The 19,656-nt window shown below is 34.8% G+C and overlaps 1 long non-coding RNA gene across 1 annotated transcript in view; it reads right to left on the reverse strand.

Moving 5' to 3' along the window:
- The window catches only part of LOC112661461 (uncharacterized), a 71,774-nt gene extending 52,126 nt beyond the window's left edge, over positions 1 to 19,648 (reverse strand). Inside the window, exons 1-2 of the long non-coding RNA XR_003137726.3 lie at positions 19,581 to 19,648; positions 4,711 to 4,862 (exon numbers count right to left, since the gene is read on the reverse strand). This is a non-coding gene — a long non-coding RNA (uncharacterized LOC112661461). The remainder of the gene's footprint in view (positions 1 to 4,710; positions 4,863 to 19,580) is intronic.
- Between the last annotated feature and the right edge of the window lie 8 nt (positions 19,649 to 19,656).

Consider the following 19,656-nt stretch of genomic DNA (forward strand, 5'->3'; position numbering starts at 1 on the left):
ATTCTATTTCTTCTTACTTCAGTTTTGGTAACTTACATTTTCTTAGGAATGTATCCATTTCTTCTAGGTTGTACAATTGGTTGGCATATATTTTTTCATAATATTCTAATTGTTTTGTAATACTCTGGTGTTGATAGTTATTTCTCCTCCTCATTTGTGATTTTATTTATTTTAGTCAATTTTTTTCTTGATAAATCTGGTGAGACAATTTTCAATTATATTGAGTTTTTAAAGAACTAGTCCCTGGTTTCCTTGATCTGTCCTATTACTTTATTTTTTAAAATTATATATCATGCATTTCTGCTTTAATCTTTATTATTTCCTCTTTTTCTGCTGGTTTTGTTTTGTTTATTACTCTTTTCCTAGCTTTTTGTTTATTTGAGATTTTTCTTTCTTCTTGAGAAAGGCTTGTATTGCTATAAACTTTCCTCTTAATACTGCTTTTGCTGCATCTCAGAGATTTTGGACTGTTGTGTCCTCATTTTCGTTTGTTTCTGTGCAATTTTTTATTTCTTCCTTTATTTCCCAGTCAACCCATTCACTGTTTAGTAGTGTGCTGTTTAACCTGTGTATATTTGTGGCCTTTCTAGGTATTTTCTTGTGGTTGACCTGTAGTTTCATAGCATTGTGATCAGAAAAAGATGATGCATGGTATGATTTCAATCTTCTTGAATTCATTGAAGCTTGTTTTGTGGCCTAATATATGATTTATTCTGAGGAATGTTCCCTGTGCACTTAAAAAGAAGATGTATTCTGCTGTTTTAAGATAGAATGTTCTGAATATATCTGTTAAATCCATCTGTTTCAGCATGTCATTCAAAGCTATTGTACCTTGTTGATTTTTGGTTTAGATGATATACCCGTTGATATGGGAGTTTGGTTCTTGTCTCATGGAGCTGAAGAATGAATCTCACCAGCAAAGCAGAGTGAGTAAAGTGATAGAAGTTTATTAAGTGAGGATACAGAAAAAACTCTCAGAAATGAGAGGGGCCCTGACAGGGCTGCCACTGGGGGCTTTTATTGAAAGCCAACCAGGGAACCTAAATCCTTTTAAGGCATCTATTGATATCAGCATTGAGTAAGGACTAGTGATAACATCTTTAATGGCTTACTTCTTTGGGGTCAAGGTGTTCTTTGTTGGTCATAGATAACTATCATAAAAAAGATACCCCCCCTGCTCACACCTAGGGCAGGGTGGTCTGGCTTGTTCCTTTAGCTGGTTTCCTTACACCTCAGCATTTTTGGGATTTTTGTGAGCCTGATTCTGTGGCCCCTTACCTATCTTTCCCTACCTAGCCCTCTTTGTCCCTAACTCACCATTGATATAAGTAGGGTGTTAAAATTCCCTTTTATGTTTTCCTTTATGTTTATTACTGTTTTATGTATTTGAGTGCTAAGTTGGAGATGTATTTATAATTGCTATATCTTCTTGTTGCATTGGCCCCTTCATTATTATATAGTGTCCTTCTTTGTCTCTTTTACTACAGTCTTTGTTTTAAAGCCTATTTTGTCTGATACAAGTATTGCTGCCCTGGCTTTCTTTTGGCATCCATTAGCATAATACATGTTTTGCTCCATTGCTTCAATTTCAATATGCAGGTGTCTTTAGGTCTAAAGTGAATGCCTTGTAGGTTGCATATAGATGAGTCTTTTTTTTTTTTTTAAATCCATTATATCACTTAGGTCTTTTGATTGGAATATTTAGTCAATTTATATTCAAAGTAATTATTGATATGTATTTATTGCCATTTTATTACTTTTTTGTGATTGTTTCTGAAGATTTTCTCAGATCCTTTGTCTTTCTCTCTTCAATGGTTTACCAATTTTCTTTAGTGATGTATTTGGATTTTTTCCTCTTTATTTTTTGCATGTTTAAGGAGTGGTTTTTGATATATAGTTACTATTACAATTGTATATAACATCTTTGGCATATAGCACTCTATATTAAGTTGATAGTTGTTTACATTTAAACTCATTCTTTAATCCTTTCCTCCCTGTGTTTTAGATATATGTTGTCAAATTTTATATCCTTCTATTATGTGAGTTCTTTGATTTATTTATTTTTTTTACAGAAATAATCATTGTCACTGCTTTTGTGTTTCCTACCTTTATACTGTCATTTCTGTTCTCTCCTTTCCATTCAGAATTTCCTTTAATATTTCCTGCAGAGATAGTTTAGAGGTCATGAGCCCTGTTAGATTTTGTTTGCCTAGGAAACTATCTCTCCTTATATTTTGAATGATAGCCTTGCTGGATAGAGTATTCTTGACTGCAAATTTTTCCCTCTCATCACTTTGAATATACCATGTCATTTTCTTCTGGCTTGAAAAGTTTCTGCAAAAAAACAAACACAAACAAACAGACAAAAACCCACAAGGACTTATGGGGCTTCCCTAGTATGTTACTGTCTTCTTTTGTCCTGCTGCTTTTGATTTTTGTATTACCATATTTTGCCAGCTTAGTTATTAATATGTTTTGGTATGGATCTGCTTTTGTTGATTTTGTTGGAAGTTCTCTATGCCTCCTGGATTTGGATTCTGATTCCCTTTCCCAGATTAGTGAAGTTTTTAGCTATTATTTCTTCAAATAAATTGTCTACCACCTTTTCTCTTCTTCTTTTGAGACTGCTATAATATGAACGTTATTATGCTTGATGGAGTCACTGACTTCTCTAAGCCTATTCTCATTTTGCATAATTCTTTTTTATCTCTTTTGTTCAGCTTGATTACTTTCCATTACTCTACCTTCTAGGTTATTAATTTGTTCCTCTGCTTCTTCTAGCCTGCTGTTCTTTCCATCAAGTATGTTCCTCATTTCATTTATTGAGTCCTTTATCTCTGTAATGTCATTCCTTATCTCTGTGTTAAAGGTCTTATTCATGTTTTCCACTCTTTTCTCAAGTCCAATGAGTATCCTTATTCATTGCCTTAAATACTCCATCAGGCATGTTAGTTATATATGTTTCACTTATATTTCTGGCCATGGCCTTGTCCTGTTCTTTCATTTGGGACAAATTTCTCTGTCTTCTCATTTTGTCTGAGCCTTTGTGCCTGTTTCTCTCTGTTAGGAAATTCAGCTATGTCTCCTGTTCTTGAGGGAATGAACTTATGAAGAAGAGTTCTAATAGTGCCCAGAAATACAGTGTCCCCTGTTCCTTAGGGCCTGGTACTTTTGGAGGTGTCTCCAATGGGCACTGTGTGTGCTCTGCTGTATTTTTCCTGGCCACTTTATCCTTCAGGGAAATCATGTGCAGAGGCTTTCTTTGTATGTTGTGGGCCATGTTTGTTCCCTTGCCTAAGTGTTCTGTGTTTTACTAGGTACACTCTGGTCTACTTTATGCAATGAGACCTGTTACCACTGCCACTGGAATTGAGGTCCTGCAAGACTCCTGAGTCAGGAGAGAGGGTGTGAGCAGGGGAGGAGAACAGATTTGGTGTGACGCTGAGACAAATGTGACTGGGAAGGGTAGTTTCACCAGAGCATATGAATGGGGCTTAGATTAAGCAAGCTGGTAACAAGTGTTGGTTCTATACTGGTTCTCACAGCTGCTGTGTGCTTCTGCAGAAGTGTGAGGGAGGGAAATGGCTTCTGCTAGTTTCTTCGTTCCCAGAAGGATCTCTCCATAAATGCTATTTCTCTAGGACATACTCTGAGCTGAGATGAGAAAATGACCTCCCCACTGTGTGCACTCTTCAGATCACTGTTTCCACACTGTATGTCCATGGACTGTTCTCCCTGCCTTCTCTCCAACAGCAGCTGCAATGACTCTGTGCGCTCACTGAGCCAAGTGCCTTGTCCTTTAATACTCCATTCTTGGGGATCCCTGGGCGGCTCAGCAGTTTAGCACCTGCCTTCAGCCCAGGGTATGATCCTGGAGCCCTGGGATCAAGTCCCACATCCAGCTCCCTACATGGAGCCTGCTTCTCCCTCTGTCTATGTCTCTGCCTCTCTCTCTCTCTCTCTCTCTCTCTGTGTGTGTGTCTCTCATGAATAAATAGATAAAATCTAAAAAATAATAAATAAATAAATAAATAAATAAATAAATAAATAAATCTCCTGTCTTTAAGCCCCTGTGGTTGTGAAAACTCACACAACTTGACCCTTTTCGCTTTCCATGCCAACTGCTATGAGGATTTATCTTCCTTGTGAGGGTTCCCCTGTGTGCTAGTCCATCTCTAACCTTTCTACGTGAACTGTAGGTCTCTCCCCCGCTATGATTTGTTTCTCTCCCAAGCTGTATCTCCACACTTCCTACCTTCCTCAGTGTGGCCTCTTCTCTACCTTTAGATGTGGAGCTTGTTCTGTCAGTCTCAGGTTGGTTTCTGGGTATTCAAGCTGATTTGACTGTTGTCTAGTTCTTCTCATGAGCAAAAGTGAGCCTAGGTTCTTAATACTGTCATCCCAATTCCATCCCCAAAGTTTGAATGAAGGCTTATGCAAAAGATGGGGAGTAAATTACTGCCTCCATAAAAGCAATAATGCTAACTCATAACAAGACAAGATAGATGAATCATCTATACAGAAATAGGATGGTTAAGACTTTACACAAGGTTGGAGAAATTTATAACTAAACAGAGAACAGAATATTTAGCCATAAATTCATGTCACACAAAAAATACTCAAATATGTGGGGAAAGGATGTGAAAAAGGCACTTCATAAAATAATAAATTTGTAGTGTACTTTAACTTCAAAATTCCATAATGGTGTACCTTTCTTGTCCATGTATCTGTGTGGTTGCTCAAAGGTTTGCATTGTTCAGAACTCTCACTGATAATATACTCTTTATCCATTCTTTAAAATTAGAAGAATCAAATTCCAACAAGGAGAATGTATGCTTTTCATACTCTTCCATTCTTCTCTTCTGTCAGGTGGATAAAAATAAATGAAGGGAAGAAGAATAAAAACTTATAGGTGCAAAACCATTGGCTTTTGTAATAGTTCATGTTTATGTAGACTACAGACAAAATTTTGTTCACAAAGAAAAATAAACATACTTTAGTTGATATTTTAAAATTGAAATGAAGGACTGTGTTCCAAGATGTGATCTACTTATTCAAGTTCTGCTGAAATTTCAAGTCATAAGTTGATAGAGAAAATAGAGAAGGATATAGAAATCCGAAACATTAAGAATATTTTCAAGAGAATGGTGTGTAGTAGGAAAGCCAAATTGCACAGGTAATTGAAGGAATGACTAGTGAGTCCAAAAATGTAATGACTGTCAGTCACTGCTTCCAAAAAATAGAGGAATTCATATGTAGAGGTCTATAGGCATGAGAAGAAAATTTAGTATATTTTTTTCAAAGAATCACCTCGTTTTAGAGTAAGAAAAGTTAGAAGTAATAAACATTGAAGATATTTTTTGTTGGATTATGAAGATGAGTCTCAAAGAAAGTGAAAAAAATTAATTGAGATTACAGACTTGGAGTTTCAAGTCTAGATATATTATCAGGTGAGAAGGGAAAATAGTAGACATTTAGAAGGGATAGAATTAAGCATTAATCTACTTAAATAATATACCATTAATACCTATTTAGTGTATAGATCTTATCAAGGAACATTAAGTTACATAAACTTAAGCTTCCCGCAGATCATAGATTTATCAGAATTTATCTAGAAGGGTCATAATATATCAAAAGATTAAATAATAACACATCAGCAAGACGGTCATACCAAACCACTGTATTAGTAATAATAGGCTAGGCTCTGTTATAACACATCAGTTCAGACTTTCAAGTGTTTAATATGAAAAGCAAATATAGCCTGGGAAATTCCCCTCTGTCAGAATAATTAAGAAATTGCTACACTAGGGGAAAAGAGGGAGGGAGTAGATACACAGTCTTTCAGTGGCCTTGGTTGAAAAAAAAACTATACACTACACAGCTACTCAAAGTTCTGCAAGGGAGAATGGGAAATAAGAAAGTAAAAGACTGTTTGGTGGACCCTGATTGTCCCTGCAACATAACAATACACAATTTTTTTCCAAAAGTAAAATCTCCATATGTAAATGTATATGTTTATTAAATACAAAAGTAAATGGGTATGTATGTGTGTGCACATACATTTATATGTATCAGGTACATAAAAACACTGTGTACATGTCAGTTAACTTAAACAAATACTAAGGATGTTAGGAATTTAGAGAAAAGATAACATGCTCTCAGTTTTAATTAAGAATCTTCTATTGAAGGCACATTTGTTGGTTCTGGAGATACAGCAGTTAATAAAACAAAATAAAACCCTTCCTTCCTTAATAAAGCTTATGTTACTGCAAATAAGCTGTTCATTGCATAGGACCTTTAAAAAGGCATGAAATCAGCCCCAAATTACTAGAATTATATTCTAGTAATAATCAAAGCTGATGATAAAGATTCAGTAAACTGTGGCTGGGTTTTCATTTTGTTTTCTTTGTTTTTGTTTAATTGCTTTGTTTTTTTCTTTCTCACTTATTTATTTTGTTAAACATGACTCTTGATTTTTTTCTCTAATAGATACAATAAAACTTTTAATTAGGTTATTAAACTCAACATGCTGTTAGCATATGAATAGATTCATTTTTATACACTCTGTAGAGTGAATACAATGTTTATTCTATTGCTCTGGACATACTAATACTTTTTTGAAAAATATTAAGATAATATTGGATGATATTCTGTATGCCTTTACATGTTTATGACCCATTGTGTAACTCTGAATATTACAGCCCACAACTGCTTCCACATCTTCACAATGTACTTTTCTCAAAACTATTGACTATGGGAAAAAGCAAAACTCATAATGATGAATACTTTGCACAGCTCCAAATTTGATGTTTGCTAAATAAATAAGTTGTATATCAGCCAAATAATTATCCATGATAAAGATATAGTGAGGATGTTGAAGAAAGAATAAAGATATGTGGAATCTTTATAACAGAAAGATATAAAGAATGCAATATTGCTAAGAAACGTGATTTCTCAGTTTTATGTGTGTACATGATCACTATTTCTATCACTTCTACATCTTTACTTTTTAACATTTTCTTTGATGTAGTCATTTTTTCTAAGACTTTGTGTGCTGATAATCTGAAAATTAATGTTTGATGACTAGTAAAACAAATCAACCTGCCTTGATATGAAACAAATATTAACAAGTAATTTAAGAACTTTAGTTAATACCTGAGGGAAAAATACAAAAGAGGTTTTAATCACTCATTCACAAATGGTTCTCAGAAAATCTCCAGTAAAATGCACTAAACTATCCCTTGCATGAAGACAGCATAAAAAATAATTTTTAAAAAACTTCCACAGCTGTAAATTTTGGAGAAAATTTTTACATTTTAGGGACAATTGAGCTGTCTTTAAGTAGAACTTAACCTACTGTCATATTTGAAAAACACTATCCTCTATGCAAACCATGTATCAATAGGAACCCACTTCTTACATTGAAATATGCACTGCTTTCAAAATGCAATATAAAGGTATATTACTTAGAATCCTAATAAGAATGCCCAACAAATTATAGTGCTCAAAAAAGTACAAATCTACATTAATGGTTTGTAAATAATTGTGTGTGCTTATTCCCTACTATATCACACCAATAATTTTATATGTGGTAATATAAAGAAAGAGGCATTTTTACATGACTAGAAGTCTACATGAATACAGTCTAAGGTACAATATGAATGCAAAGACCATTTCTACATTTATACCATCTTCCAGTGATGACATTGTGTTCATTGATCCTGGGCCAAACTCTCTATAGTAGTGTTTCTTTTTTTTTTTTTTTAACTAATTAATTTATTTGAGAGAAAGAGAGCAAGAGAGCACAAGCAAGGGGAGCAGTGGAGGGAGAGGGAGAAGCAGACTTCCCATAGGGAAGCCCTCAGTTACTGACTATTTACAAGGCACCTGGGAAAACTAGAAACTACAGTAAATACCAAAATGAATAGATTACATTTACAGATCATACCCTTTAGAAAAGAGAAATAAGACAAATAAAATGGAGGGTGGGTAGTCCAAGATGGTGGAGGAGTAGGAGTTTCATCTGGTCCCAGGAATTCAGCTAAATAGCTATCATATCATTCTGAACATTTGAGAACTCAAGTGGAGGTCTAAGAAAAGAAAAGCTGCAAATCTACAAATAGAAAAGTGTCAGCCAGCCCCAGAGAGTGATATAGTAGTAGGGTGCAAAATCAGAACTTTTAAAAATCTGCTCCAGTGATGGATGCCCCTACTCAAGTAGTGAAATGAGGTGAAATCCTAGGTGGGACAGTGTGGTCTGGGGAAGGCTGAAGGTGCCTCATGTGGCAGAGTTCCCAGGCATCAGTTGGAACCCAGGGCCAATCAGTGAGCTCAGGAGTGGGCTCTCAGCTTAGGGCTGCCATATACTGCAAACTGTGGCATAGTCAGGTGACTGATCTCCAAGCCAGGGACCAACAAGTGGGAGAACCACCTCAAGAACCCCCTTCCTACCCCCAGGAGGAGAGGTGTGGGTGCATGCCACAAGAATTTGCAGGGTTTGGAAACCCGAAAAGGGGACACATGCCAGAAATAGAAATGCTGGATCACAGGTGAGCACAGACTGCGGCCAGAGAACAGGGAGACAAGAAAGATAGATTCTTTTTTCCTGAGGGTACACTGAGTAATGGGGCCCTGAGCTTTCAGCTGTGGCACTGGAGATTGGGAGGCGGCCATTCTCATTCTCACTCTTTTGTCCTGAAGGTGAAGAAAGCCTTCAGGGATCGAAAGCCACATAGAGTACTCTGGAGCATCTTACTTAACCTGGCCTCCTGATAAGTGTGGTGCAATTCCACCTGGGGCAAAGATACTCTAGAATCAGCACAACAGGTCCCTCTCTCAGAAGATCAACAAGAACATCCAACCAAGACCAAGTTTACTGATCACACATAACTGCAAACTCCAGCACTAGGAGAAAATAGTGATCTAGAATTCATATTTTTTCCCCCACGATTCTTCAGTCTTTCAGTTTTCATTTTTTTCTCATTCTTTTTTCAACCAATTTTTAATTTTATCAACTCTTTTTAAAAGATCTTCTATAATTTTCTTTTTTGTACACTTACATTCTATTCTTTCATTGTATTTAATTCTATTTTTGTAAACATGTTTTTTTTTCTTTTTGACAATTTTAAGATGCAGTTTCTTGTAATAAACAACCAAAATACATCCAGAAACTAGTGTATTGCTCTATTTTCTTCACATGTATGATAATCTCTCTTTTTTGTCTTTTTCTATTATTTTGTTAAAAACTTTTTTTACATTTTCATTTCTACAGTTATATTCTATCTTTTCAATGTATTTAATTTTATTTTTGTATATAGATATATATAAGATGTATATATATAAGATTTATATATCTTATCTTATATAAGATTTATATATCATATATATATATATAAGATTTTCTTTCTTTATGATTTTGGGATGTAGGTTCTTCTAACAGACCAAAATGCAGTCAGGATGTAGTATATTGCTCTATTCCCCTTTTTTTTTAGATTTCTTCTTCTTCTTCTTCTTCTTCTTCTTCTTCTTCTTCTTCTTCTTCTTCTTAATTTGGTCTGTTCCTTTTCATTTTTACAGTTACAACCTGTCCTATCAATGTGCTTAATTTTTTGCACATATATATGTTTTTCTTTCTTTATGATTTTAGATCTAGTTTTTTAATAAACAGCAAAATGCACACAGGGTCCAGTGTATTGCTCTGTTCTGTTCATCTGTTGGACTATATTCTCTTTTTTTCTTGGTATTTTTTAAATTGATTTTTTTCCTTTTTTTGGTCTCTTCTGATTGGTTTAGTGTATATTTCTCAGAGGTCATTATTGCTATTTTAGTATTTTGTTCTCTTTTTCATCTATTCTTTCCTGGACAGGATGACAGAATGGAAAAACTCACCTAAAAAAAGAGAGAACAAAAGGCACTAATGACTGCAGGGACCTAAGCCATATGGATATAAGTAAGATGTCAGAACTAGAGTTCAAACTAATGATTATAAAGATAATATGTGAACTTGAAAAAAAAAAAGTATAGGAGACACTAGAGAATCCCTTTCTGGATAAAAAAGCTTGTTAGTGAGATGCAATAAGAAATAGAGGCTCTAACTGCTGGGAAAAAAATGAGGCAGAAGAGAGAAGTAGTAATAAGGAAGACAAAATGAAGAATAAAGAAGCTTAGGAAAATGAGAGATAAACAACTACTGGATCATGAAAGGAGAATTTGAGAGATAACTGATACCATAAAGAGAAACAACATTAAAAAGAGAGAGAGAAACAACATTAGAATAATTGGGATCCCCAAAGAAGAGGAAACAGAGAGAGGGAGAGAGACAGAAGGCATATTGGAGCAAATGATAGCAGTGAACTTCCCTAATCTGGAGAAGAAAACAGGCATTTGAGTCCAGGAGGCACAGGGAACCCCCTTCAAAATCAATACAGGTCAACACCTTGGCATATAATATTGAAGCTTGCAAATCTCAGAGACAAAGAGAAAATCCTGAAAGCAGCATGAGACAAGACAAGGGGTCTTTAACCTACAAAGGTATAAACATTAGACTGACAGTAGACCTATCAGCAGAGACCTGGCAGGCCAGAAAGGGTACTGAATGAGAAAAATAACAGCCAAGAATACTTTAATCAGCAAAAATGTCATTCAAAATAGGAAGAGAGATAAAAAGCTTACAAGACAAACAGAAACTGAAAGAATTTGTAATCACTAAAGCAGCCCTGCAAAAAATACTAAAGGAATTTTTTTTTTTTTTTTAAACAAAGAGAGCCGAAAAGTAACCAGAAACCAGGAAGGAACAGAGACAATCTACAGAAACAATGATTTCACAGGTAATACAATGGCACTAAATTCAGATTTTTCAATAGTTACTCTGAATGAAAATGGACTAAAGGCCCCAATCAAAAGACACAGGGTATCAGATCAGATTAAAATCATGACCCATCCATATGCTTCCTCCAAGAGACTCACTGGAGACCCAGACACCTCCAGATGGAAACTGAAGGGGCAGAAACCACTTATCATACTAATGGACATCAAAACAAAGCTGGGGTAGCAATCTTTATATCAGACAATCTAGATTTTAAACCAAACACTATAATAAAAGAAGAAGGACATTATATCATAATTAAAGAGTCTATCCAACAAGATCTAACAACTGTAAATATTTATACCCATAACATGGGGCAGCAATTGTATAAACCAATTAATAACAAAATTAAAGAAACACCTTGATAATAATACAATAATAGTAGGGTACTTTAACACCCCCCTCACAACAATGGACAGACATCTAAGCAGAAGATCAACAAGGAAACAAGGACTTTTGATGACACACTGGACCAGATGGACTTCACAGATATAATCAGAGCATTTCATCCTAAAGCAACAGACTACACATTCTTCTTGAGGTCATATGAAACATTCTCCAGAATAGATCACATATGAGGTCATAAATCATGTTTGAACTGGCACCAAAGGACTAGGGTCGTTCCCTGCATATTTTCAGAGCACAGTGCTTTGAAACTTGAACTCAATCACAATAAGGAGATTTGGAAGGAACTCAAATACTTGGAGGTTAAAGTACATTCTACTAAATAATGAGTGGGTCAACCAGGAAATTAAAGAATTTTAAAAATTCATGGAAATAAATAAAAATGAGTATACAACTGTTCAAAACCCTTGTGATACAGCAAAGGCAGTCCTAAGAGGGAAGTAAAAGCCTCTCACAAGAATAAGAAAAGTCTCAAATACACAACCTAAACATCTACCTAAAGGAGCTGGGAAAAGAATAGCAAATAAAGCCTAAACCAAGCAGGAGATTAAAATTAATAAATATTAGAGCAGAACTCAATGAAATAGGATGAAAAGAACAGTAGAACAGATCAACAAAACTAGGACCTGGTTCTTTGGAAGAATTAATAAGATGATAAAACCATAGCCAGACTTTTCAAAAAGAAAAGAGAAAGGACTCAAATCAATAAAATCATTAATGAAAGAGGAGAGATTACAACCAACATCAAAGAAATACAATTATGAGAACATATTATGAACAACTATAATCCAACAGATAAGGCAATCTGGAAAAAATAGATGCATTTCTAGAGGTGTATAAACTACCAAAAATGAAACAGGAAGAAATATTAAACCTGAACAGACCCAAAACCAGCAAAGAAATTAAATTAGTAATCAAAAATCTCCCAACAAATAAGAATCCAAGGCTGATGGCTTCCCAGGGGAATTCTACTAAACATTTAAAGAAATGATACAGGGACACTTGGATGGCTCAGTGGTTGAGTGTCTGCCTTTGGTTCAGGGCATGATCCCAGGATCCAGGATGGAGTTCCACACTGGGCTCCCTGTGAGGAGCCTGATTCTCCCTCTGCCTGTGTCTCTGCCTCTCTCTGTGTCTCAAATAAATAAATAAATAAATAAATCTTTAAAAAAATAAAATAAAGGAATAATATTTATTCATTTGAAGTGGTTTAAAAAATAGAAATGAAAGAAAAACTTACCAACTCTTTCTTTGAGGCCAGCATTACCTTAATCCCAAAACCAGACAAAGACCCCATCAAAAAGAAGAATTACAAACCAATAACCCGGATGAATATGGACGCCAAAATTTTCCCCAAATTCCAGCCAATACTATTCAACAGTACATGAAAAGAGTTATTCATCATGACCAAGAGGAATTTATTCCTGGGCTGCAAAGTTGGTTTAACATCCACTAATCAATGTGATAGAGTACATTACTATAAGGAAGGATAAGAACCATATGATCTTCTCAATGTATGCAGAAAAAGCATTTGACAAATTATAGCATCATTTCTAGATTAAAACTCTTCATAGTGTAGGGATAGAGGGACCATGCCTCAATATCATAGAAGCCATAAACAAAAAGCCCACAGCAAATATCATTTTCTTAGAGATTTTCCCCTAATGTAAGGAACATAGCAGGGATGTCCTCTACCACCACTGTTGTTCAACATGGTAGTAGAGGGGGGCCTGGGTGGCTCAGTAGTTGAACATCTGCCTCTGGCTCTGGCAGTGATCCCAGAGTCCTGGGATTGAGTGTCACATCAAGCTTCCTGCATGGAGCCTGCTTCTCCCTCTGCCTGTGTCTTTGTGTCTGTCTCTCTCTTTCTCATAAATAAATAAAATCTTAAAAAACCAAACAAACACATGGTAGTAGAGGTTCTAGTCTCAGCGGTCATACAGCAAAAATAAATAAAAGATATCTGAATAGGCAAAAAATAAGTCAAACTTTCACTCTTCACAGATGACATGATACTGTATGTGGAAAATCCAAAAGACTTTACTCCAAAATTACTAGAGTTCATACGGGAATTCATCAAAGTGGCAGGTTATAAAATCAATACACAGAAATCATTTGCATCCCTGTATACTACCAATGAGATAGAAGAAAGAGAAATTAAGGAGTCAATCTCATTTACAATTGCACAAAAACTATAAGATACATAGGAATAAACCTAATAAAATAGGCAAAGGATCTGTACTCAGAAAAATATAGAACACTCATGAAATAGATTGAGGCAAACACAAAGAAATGGAAAAATTTCCCATGCTCACAAATATTGCTAAAATGTCTATGTTACCTAGAGCAATATATACACTCAGTGTAATCCCTATCAAAATATCACCAACTTTTTTTAGCTGAGCTGCAACAAATAATCCTAAAATTTGTATGGAACCAGAAAAGACCCCAAATAGCCAAAGGAATGTTGAAAAAGAAAACCAAAGCTAGGGGCATCACAATTCTGGACTTTAAGCTCTATTGCAAAGCTTTGATAATCAAGACAGTATGATACGGGCACAAAAACAGACCCCACAGATCAATGGAACAGAAGAGAGAACCCTAAAATAGATCCTCGACTCTATGGTCAACTAATCTTCAACAAAGCAGGAAAGAAGATCCAATGGAAAAAAGGCAGTGTTCTAAACAAATGGTGTTGGGAAAATTGGACAGTCACATGCAGAAGCATTAAGCTGGATCATTCTCTTACATCATACACAAAAATGGACTCAAAATGGATGGAAGACCTAAATGTGAGACAGAAATTCATTAAACCCTAGAAGAGAACTGAGGCAGTAACCTCTGTGACTTTGGCCACAGCAACGTCTTGATAGACACATCTCCAAAGACAAGGGAAACAAAAGCAAAAATGAACTACTGAGACATCAAAATAAAAAGCTTTTGTAAGGCAAAGGAAACAGTCAACAAAACCAAAAACAACTGACAGAATGGGAGAAGATATTTGCAGATGTTATATCATATAAAAGGCTAAAGGCTAGTATCCAATTCTGTAAGGAACTTACCAAATTCAACATCCAATGAACAAATCTTCCAATGAAGAAATAGGCAGAAGACATGAAGAAATATTTCTCCAAAGAAAACCTACAAATAGTCAACAGACACCTGAAAAAATGCTCAACATCACTTGACATCAGGAAAATACAAATCAAAACAACAATGATATAATACCTCACACCAGTCAGAATGGCTAAAATTAACAAGTCAGGAAATGATAGATGTTGATCAGGATGCAGAGAAAGGAAAAACCTGTAACTGTTGGTGGGAATGCAAGATGCTGTAGTCATTCTGGAAAACAGTACGGAGGTTCCTCAAAAAGTTAAAAATAGAGACACTCTATGAACCAGCAATTGCACTACTAGGTATTTACCCTAAAGATACAAATACGGTGATCTCGAGGGGCACCTGCACCCCAATATTTTTAGCAGCAATGTCCACAATAGCCAAAATATAGAAAGAGCCCAGATATCCATTGACAGGTGAATGGATAAAGAAATATGGTATAAATATACAATGGAATACTGCTCAGCCATCAAAAAAAATGAAACCTTCCCATTTGCAAAGACTTGGATGTAACTAGAGAATACTATGATAACTGAAATAAGTCAATCAGAGAAAGACAATTATCATATGATATGACTCACATGGGGAATTCAAGAAATAAAAAAAGAGGATCATAGGGGAAAGGGGGGGAATAAAACGAGATGAAATAAGAGAAAGACAAACCATAAGAGACTGTTAATCATAGGAAGCAAAGTGAGGATTGCTGGAGGGGAATGGGTTAGGGAATGGGGTAACTGGGTGATGGAAATTAAGGAGGACATATCATGTAATGAACAGTGGGTGTTATATAAGACTGGTGAATCACTGACCTGTACTTCTGAAACTTATAATACACTGTATGTTAACTAATTGAATTTAATTTAAAAATACTTTTTTAAAAAGAAATAAAATGAAGTAGTAAAATAAAAGGTACAACAAAGTTCATAAAATAGACATATTTTAGTAACCACTGGTAAGAAGATGAGAGGAAAAAAAGACTAATTTCTCTCCAGAGATATAAGAAAAGGCACTGGGAATTGAGATATTACCTGAGACGAGCATGCTAAAAAGTATAATTTTGGTCTGTAAGTCAATGAGACAGAGTTAGAATGTCCCTGCAGAGGAAATTGTGGGTGAAAGGCAAAAATGTGATTAACTACAATTATTGCAAAATATGGACAGTAGAGTTCTGAAATAATGGGTCAGTGCTTTAGTGAACAATAGAGGTTGGCAAACTTTTTCAGTTAAGACAGAATATTTTGGATAAACTCTCTCTATTCCAATAGAATAAACTTTCTCTATTCCAATGATTCAACTCTGTAGTTACATCATGAATATTACAGTTGAGAGTATGAAATTAATGAGAATTCTGTGCTCTAATAAAATATTATTTACAAAAACTGCAATATGAATTTGACTTATGGGTCATAATTTGATAAATCTTGATGTATAGCACCAAAAAAAGAAAACTGATTCATTAGGCATTAAGGATCTTTTGAACATTTGTGATCAGGAACATAATACACATTAAAGATGCATGTAGTCAGTAATCCTTAAGATTAGGAATACAGACACGTAGTTCGATGCTATTTTACCTTGTTTCACACAGAAGTGTGTGCATAAATTAGTTTAATCACACTAAGACAGGATGTAATTTGGTGTAATTAACAGTTGTTGACAATACAATGAGTGTTATAGGTGTTCAGAAAAGAGAAAAACTGCTGTGATGATTAATATCATTTGTCTACTTGGCCAGACTATGGTGCCCAGTTGATCAAACACTAGTCTGGATGTTGCTGTGAAGTTATTTTTTAGATGTTATTAACATTTAAACCAGCAGATTCTGAGTGAAAGCAGATTATCCTCCATAATACAGGGAAGCCTCATCCAATCAGTTGAAGGTCTTAAAAGAAAGACAGAGATTTTCCAAAGGACAAGAAATTTAGCCTCAAGACTACAGTATCGAAATCCTATGAGATTCATATCCTTTCAAATCTGGATTCGAGAACTCCTTTGACATCTCAGTCTGCCAGCTTGCCCTGAATTTCAGATTTGCCAGATGCTACATAAATTCCATGATCCATTTCCTTAAAAATAAATCTCTCGAGGGGCACCTGAGTGCTCAGGCAATTAAGTCTCTGACTACTGATTTTGTTTCAGGTCGTGATCTCAGGGTCATGGGATCAAGCTCCATATCAGTCTCCATACTCAGCACGGAGTCTGCTTGTCGCTAGCATCTCGCTTTCTCTATCCCACACTGTCTCAAATTAATTAATTAATTAATTAATGATAAATAAATAAATCTCTTGTTGGATAGATAAATAGATGATAGATATGAATGGATGGATAGATGTAGGTATACAAATAGGTAAAGGTAGAAATAGTATCAAAGACATGGATGTAGGTATCAATGTACCCTATTGTTTCTGTTTCTCTGGAGAATGCTGACTAACTGATAAAATCACCATGCATTGAATTAAGACCCAAAGATGGAAGGAAGCTCAGGCATGTAAGGTAGGTATTAAACTTGAAAACTTATTGATAGAAATAAAGCTGACAATGTAATGGATTTAATTTTTAGATTTTTCTCAAAAATGTCCTTGCCTTAAAAACCACCAAAAGTACTCATGTTACTCATCTAAAAGGTCAGTATTAATCATATATAAAAACCAAATACATCATAAGATAATAATACTACAGAATAACTTCTTATGAATTTGAATGCAAAAATGTTTAGCAAAGTATTTGCAAACCAAATTAGTCAAGATGTAAAAATAATTATACGCCTTGGTTAGGTGTGATTTATACCAGGATGCAAGGTTGGCTTAACATCCAAATATAAATTAATTCAACATACCATGTCATTAGAATAAAAAACCAAAAATAAAATAATAATCTAACTTATGCAGAAAGAGCATTTGAAATGCCATTATATCCTTTCATGATAAAAGCATGCAATATACATACCTATTACAAATAGGAGGAAGAAATTTAACCTAATAGAGTATCTATGACAAACCTAACATCACATGTAATGGTGAAAGGTTGTTTGCTTTCAAACGAAGAACAAGACAAAAATGTTGTTCTTGCTATTTTTATTCACCTGTACTGGAAGTTCTTGACAAAGTTATAGGGAAGAAAAATAAATAAAAAGGCTTCAGTTTGGAAAAGAAAGTCAAAGAATCTCAATTTACAGACGACATGTCCTTATATATAGAAATCTTAAGAAACCAACTAAAAAGCTGTTACAACTAAGCAACATGTCCATCAAGGTTGCAGAATACAATGTCAATAAAAAAAATCTATGCAGTCTCTATATAATAATAATGAACAATATGAAACGGAAGTAAGAAAACAATCTTATTTGCAATTACTTTGAAAAAGAATAAAATACTTAGGAATAAATGAAACAAAAAAGTACAAAGCATAGGGGAAACTATAAAATGTCATTGAAAGTAAAGATGATCTAAATAAATGGAAAAACATCCCATGCATCAGAAGAATTGATATTAAGACAGCAATACTCTCAAGCTGATCTATAGACTTAACTCAATCTCTATTAGAATTCTGACTTTTTGTAAAAAATTGCTCAATATTATAAAAGTCCATATGGAATTGCAAGGGACTCAGGAGAGTTAAAACAATCCTGGGAAAGAACAACATAAAGGAGGACTCAAATTTCTTGATTTCCAAACCAATAATGGGAATCAAGACAGAGTGGTACAGATACTAGGATAGACCTATATATTAATGTAATTGAATTGAAGGTCTGGAAATAAAACTGTACATCTATGATTAACTTATTTTTTAACAGTGGTGCCAGGATCTTTGAACGGACAAAGAATAGTCTTTTCAACATATTGTACTGGGTCAAGTGGATTAACACATGCAAAAGAAAAAGGTGGATCCCTTTCTAATAGCATACAAAAAAATTAACTTGAAATTTATCAAAAACTTAAATGTGAAAGGTAAAACAATAAAACTATTTAAAAAATAAATAGATAAATCCTTATGACTTTGGACTTTAGCAACTGATTGGGTATGGCAACAATCCAAGATCAACAAAAGAAAAAATTGCTGAATTTGACTCATCAAAATTAAAAAAAAAAACAAAACTTTCTGCTTTAAAGGGCACTACTAAAAAAGTAAAAGTTCACAGAATCAGAGAAAATAATTGCTAATCATATACCTGATAAAGGACTTACCTACAATTTATTTTATTATTATAATTATTATTTTTTTTTTACCTACAATTTAAAAAGAGCTAACACAACTCAAATAAAAAGACACCTGATTCAAATATGGGCAACGAATCTGAATGCTCGTGTCTCCAAAAAGAGAAAAAAAATGACTGAAAAACATGAAAAGATGCCCCAAATCATTAATCATTAAGAATCTGCACATCAAAAGCACAATATGATACTATTTTGGAACTTCAAGGATGACTAGACTAAAAAATCCAGTAAATCACAGTGAATAGGAAGAGGCTTATAGGTGACAACTGCTTATATTCCAACTCCCCTCAAATTTAAACACAGGGGAACAAAATTATTGTCACTTTCTGCTGCAAGAACTAGAAACCAACATATCCAGCTATTACCTGAGTTAAAATCTGAGGGAAAAAATAATCACACAATTAGAATCTGTGCCAAGTTACTCAGTGACTTAGGAGCAGAACTATTTGTACCTCCATCATCTGGGTTTTATGCTTCAGGGTAGGCCAGGGGTAGAATTAGGAATGTTGGCATAGAGAAGGTCAGGGAAGTCTGAGCCTAGATAGAAAAAGTGTGAAAAATCCATCACACACACACACACACACACACACACACACACACACACAGAAAGGAAGATCCTAAGCAAGAGGAAATTATAAACTAAGGGACACCTGAGTGGCTCAGTGGTTGAGCATCTGCTTTTGGCTCGGGTTGTGATTGATCCTGGGGTCCTGGGGTCCTGGAATCCAGTCCCACATCATGCTGCCCGCAAGGCACCTGCTTCTCCCCCTTCTCCTGCCTCTGCCTCTCTCTGTGTCTCTCATGAATAAATAAATAAAATATATATTTTTAAAATTGTAAACTAAAATTTCAAAATGTTAGGAAGTTACATTGTGAAAAGTAAGTAAATTCAACAAAGAATACATGTTATGCTGAAGGAATTTAAGAAAAATACTTTAAAGCACATATATTTAAAATGCTCAGATATGTCCGCCAACCTTTTTTTCCCTCTGTCCAGTGGTCCAGTAGCAGATGCAACCTTTCAAGCTCACAGACCTTCCTGAGGATTCTAGA

Source organism: Canis lupus, chromosome 18 (genome assembly GCF_003254725.2).
Source record: "Canis lupus dingo isolate Sandy chromosome 18, ASM325472v2, whole genome shotgun sequence".
Taxonomy (NCBI): domain Eukaryota; kingdom Metazoa; phylum Chordata; class Mammalia; order Carnivora; family Canidae; genus Canis; species Canis lupus.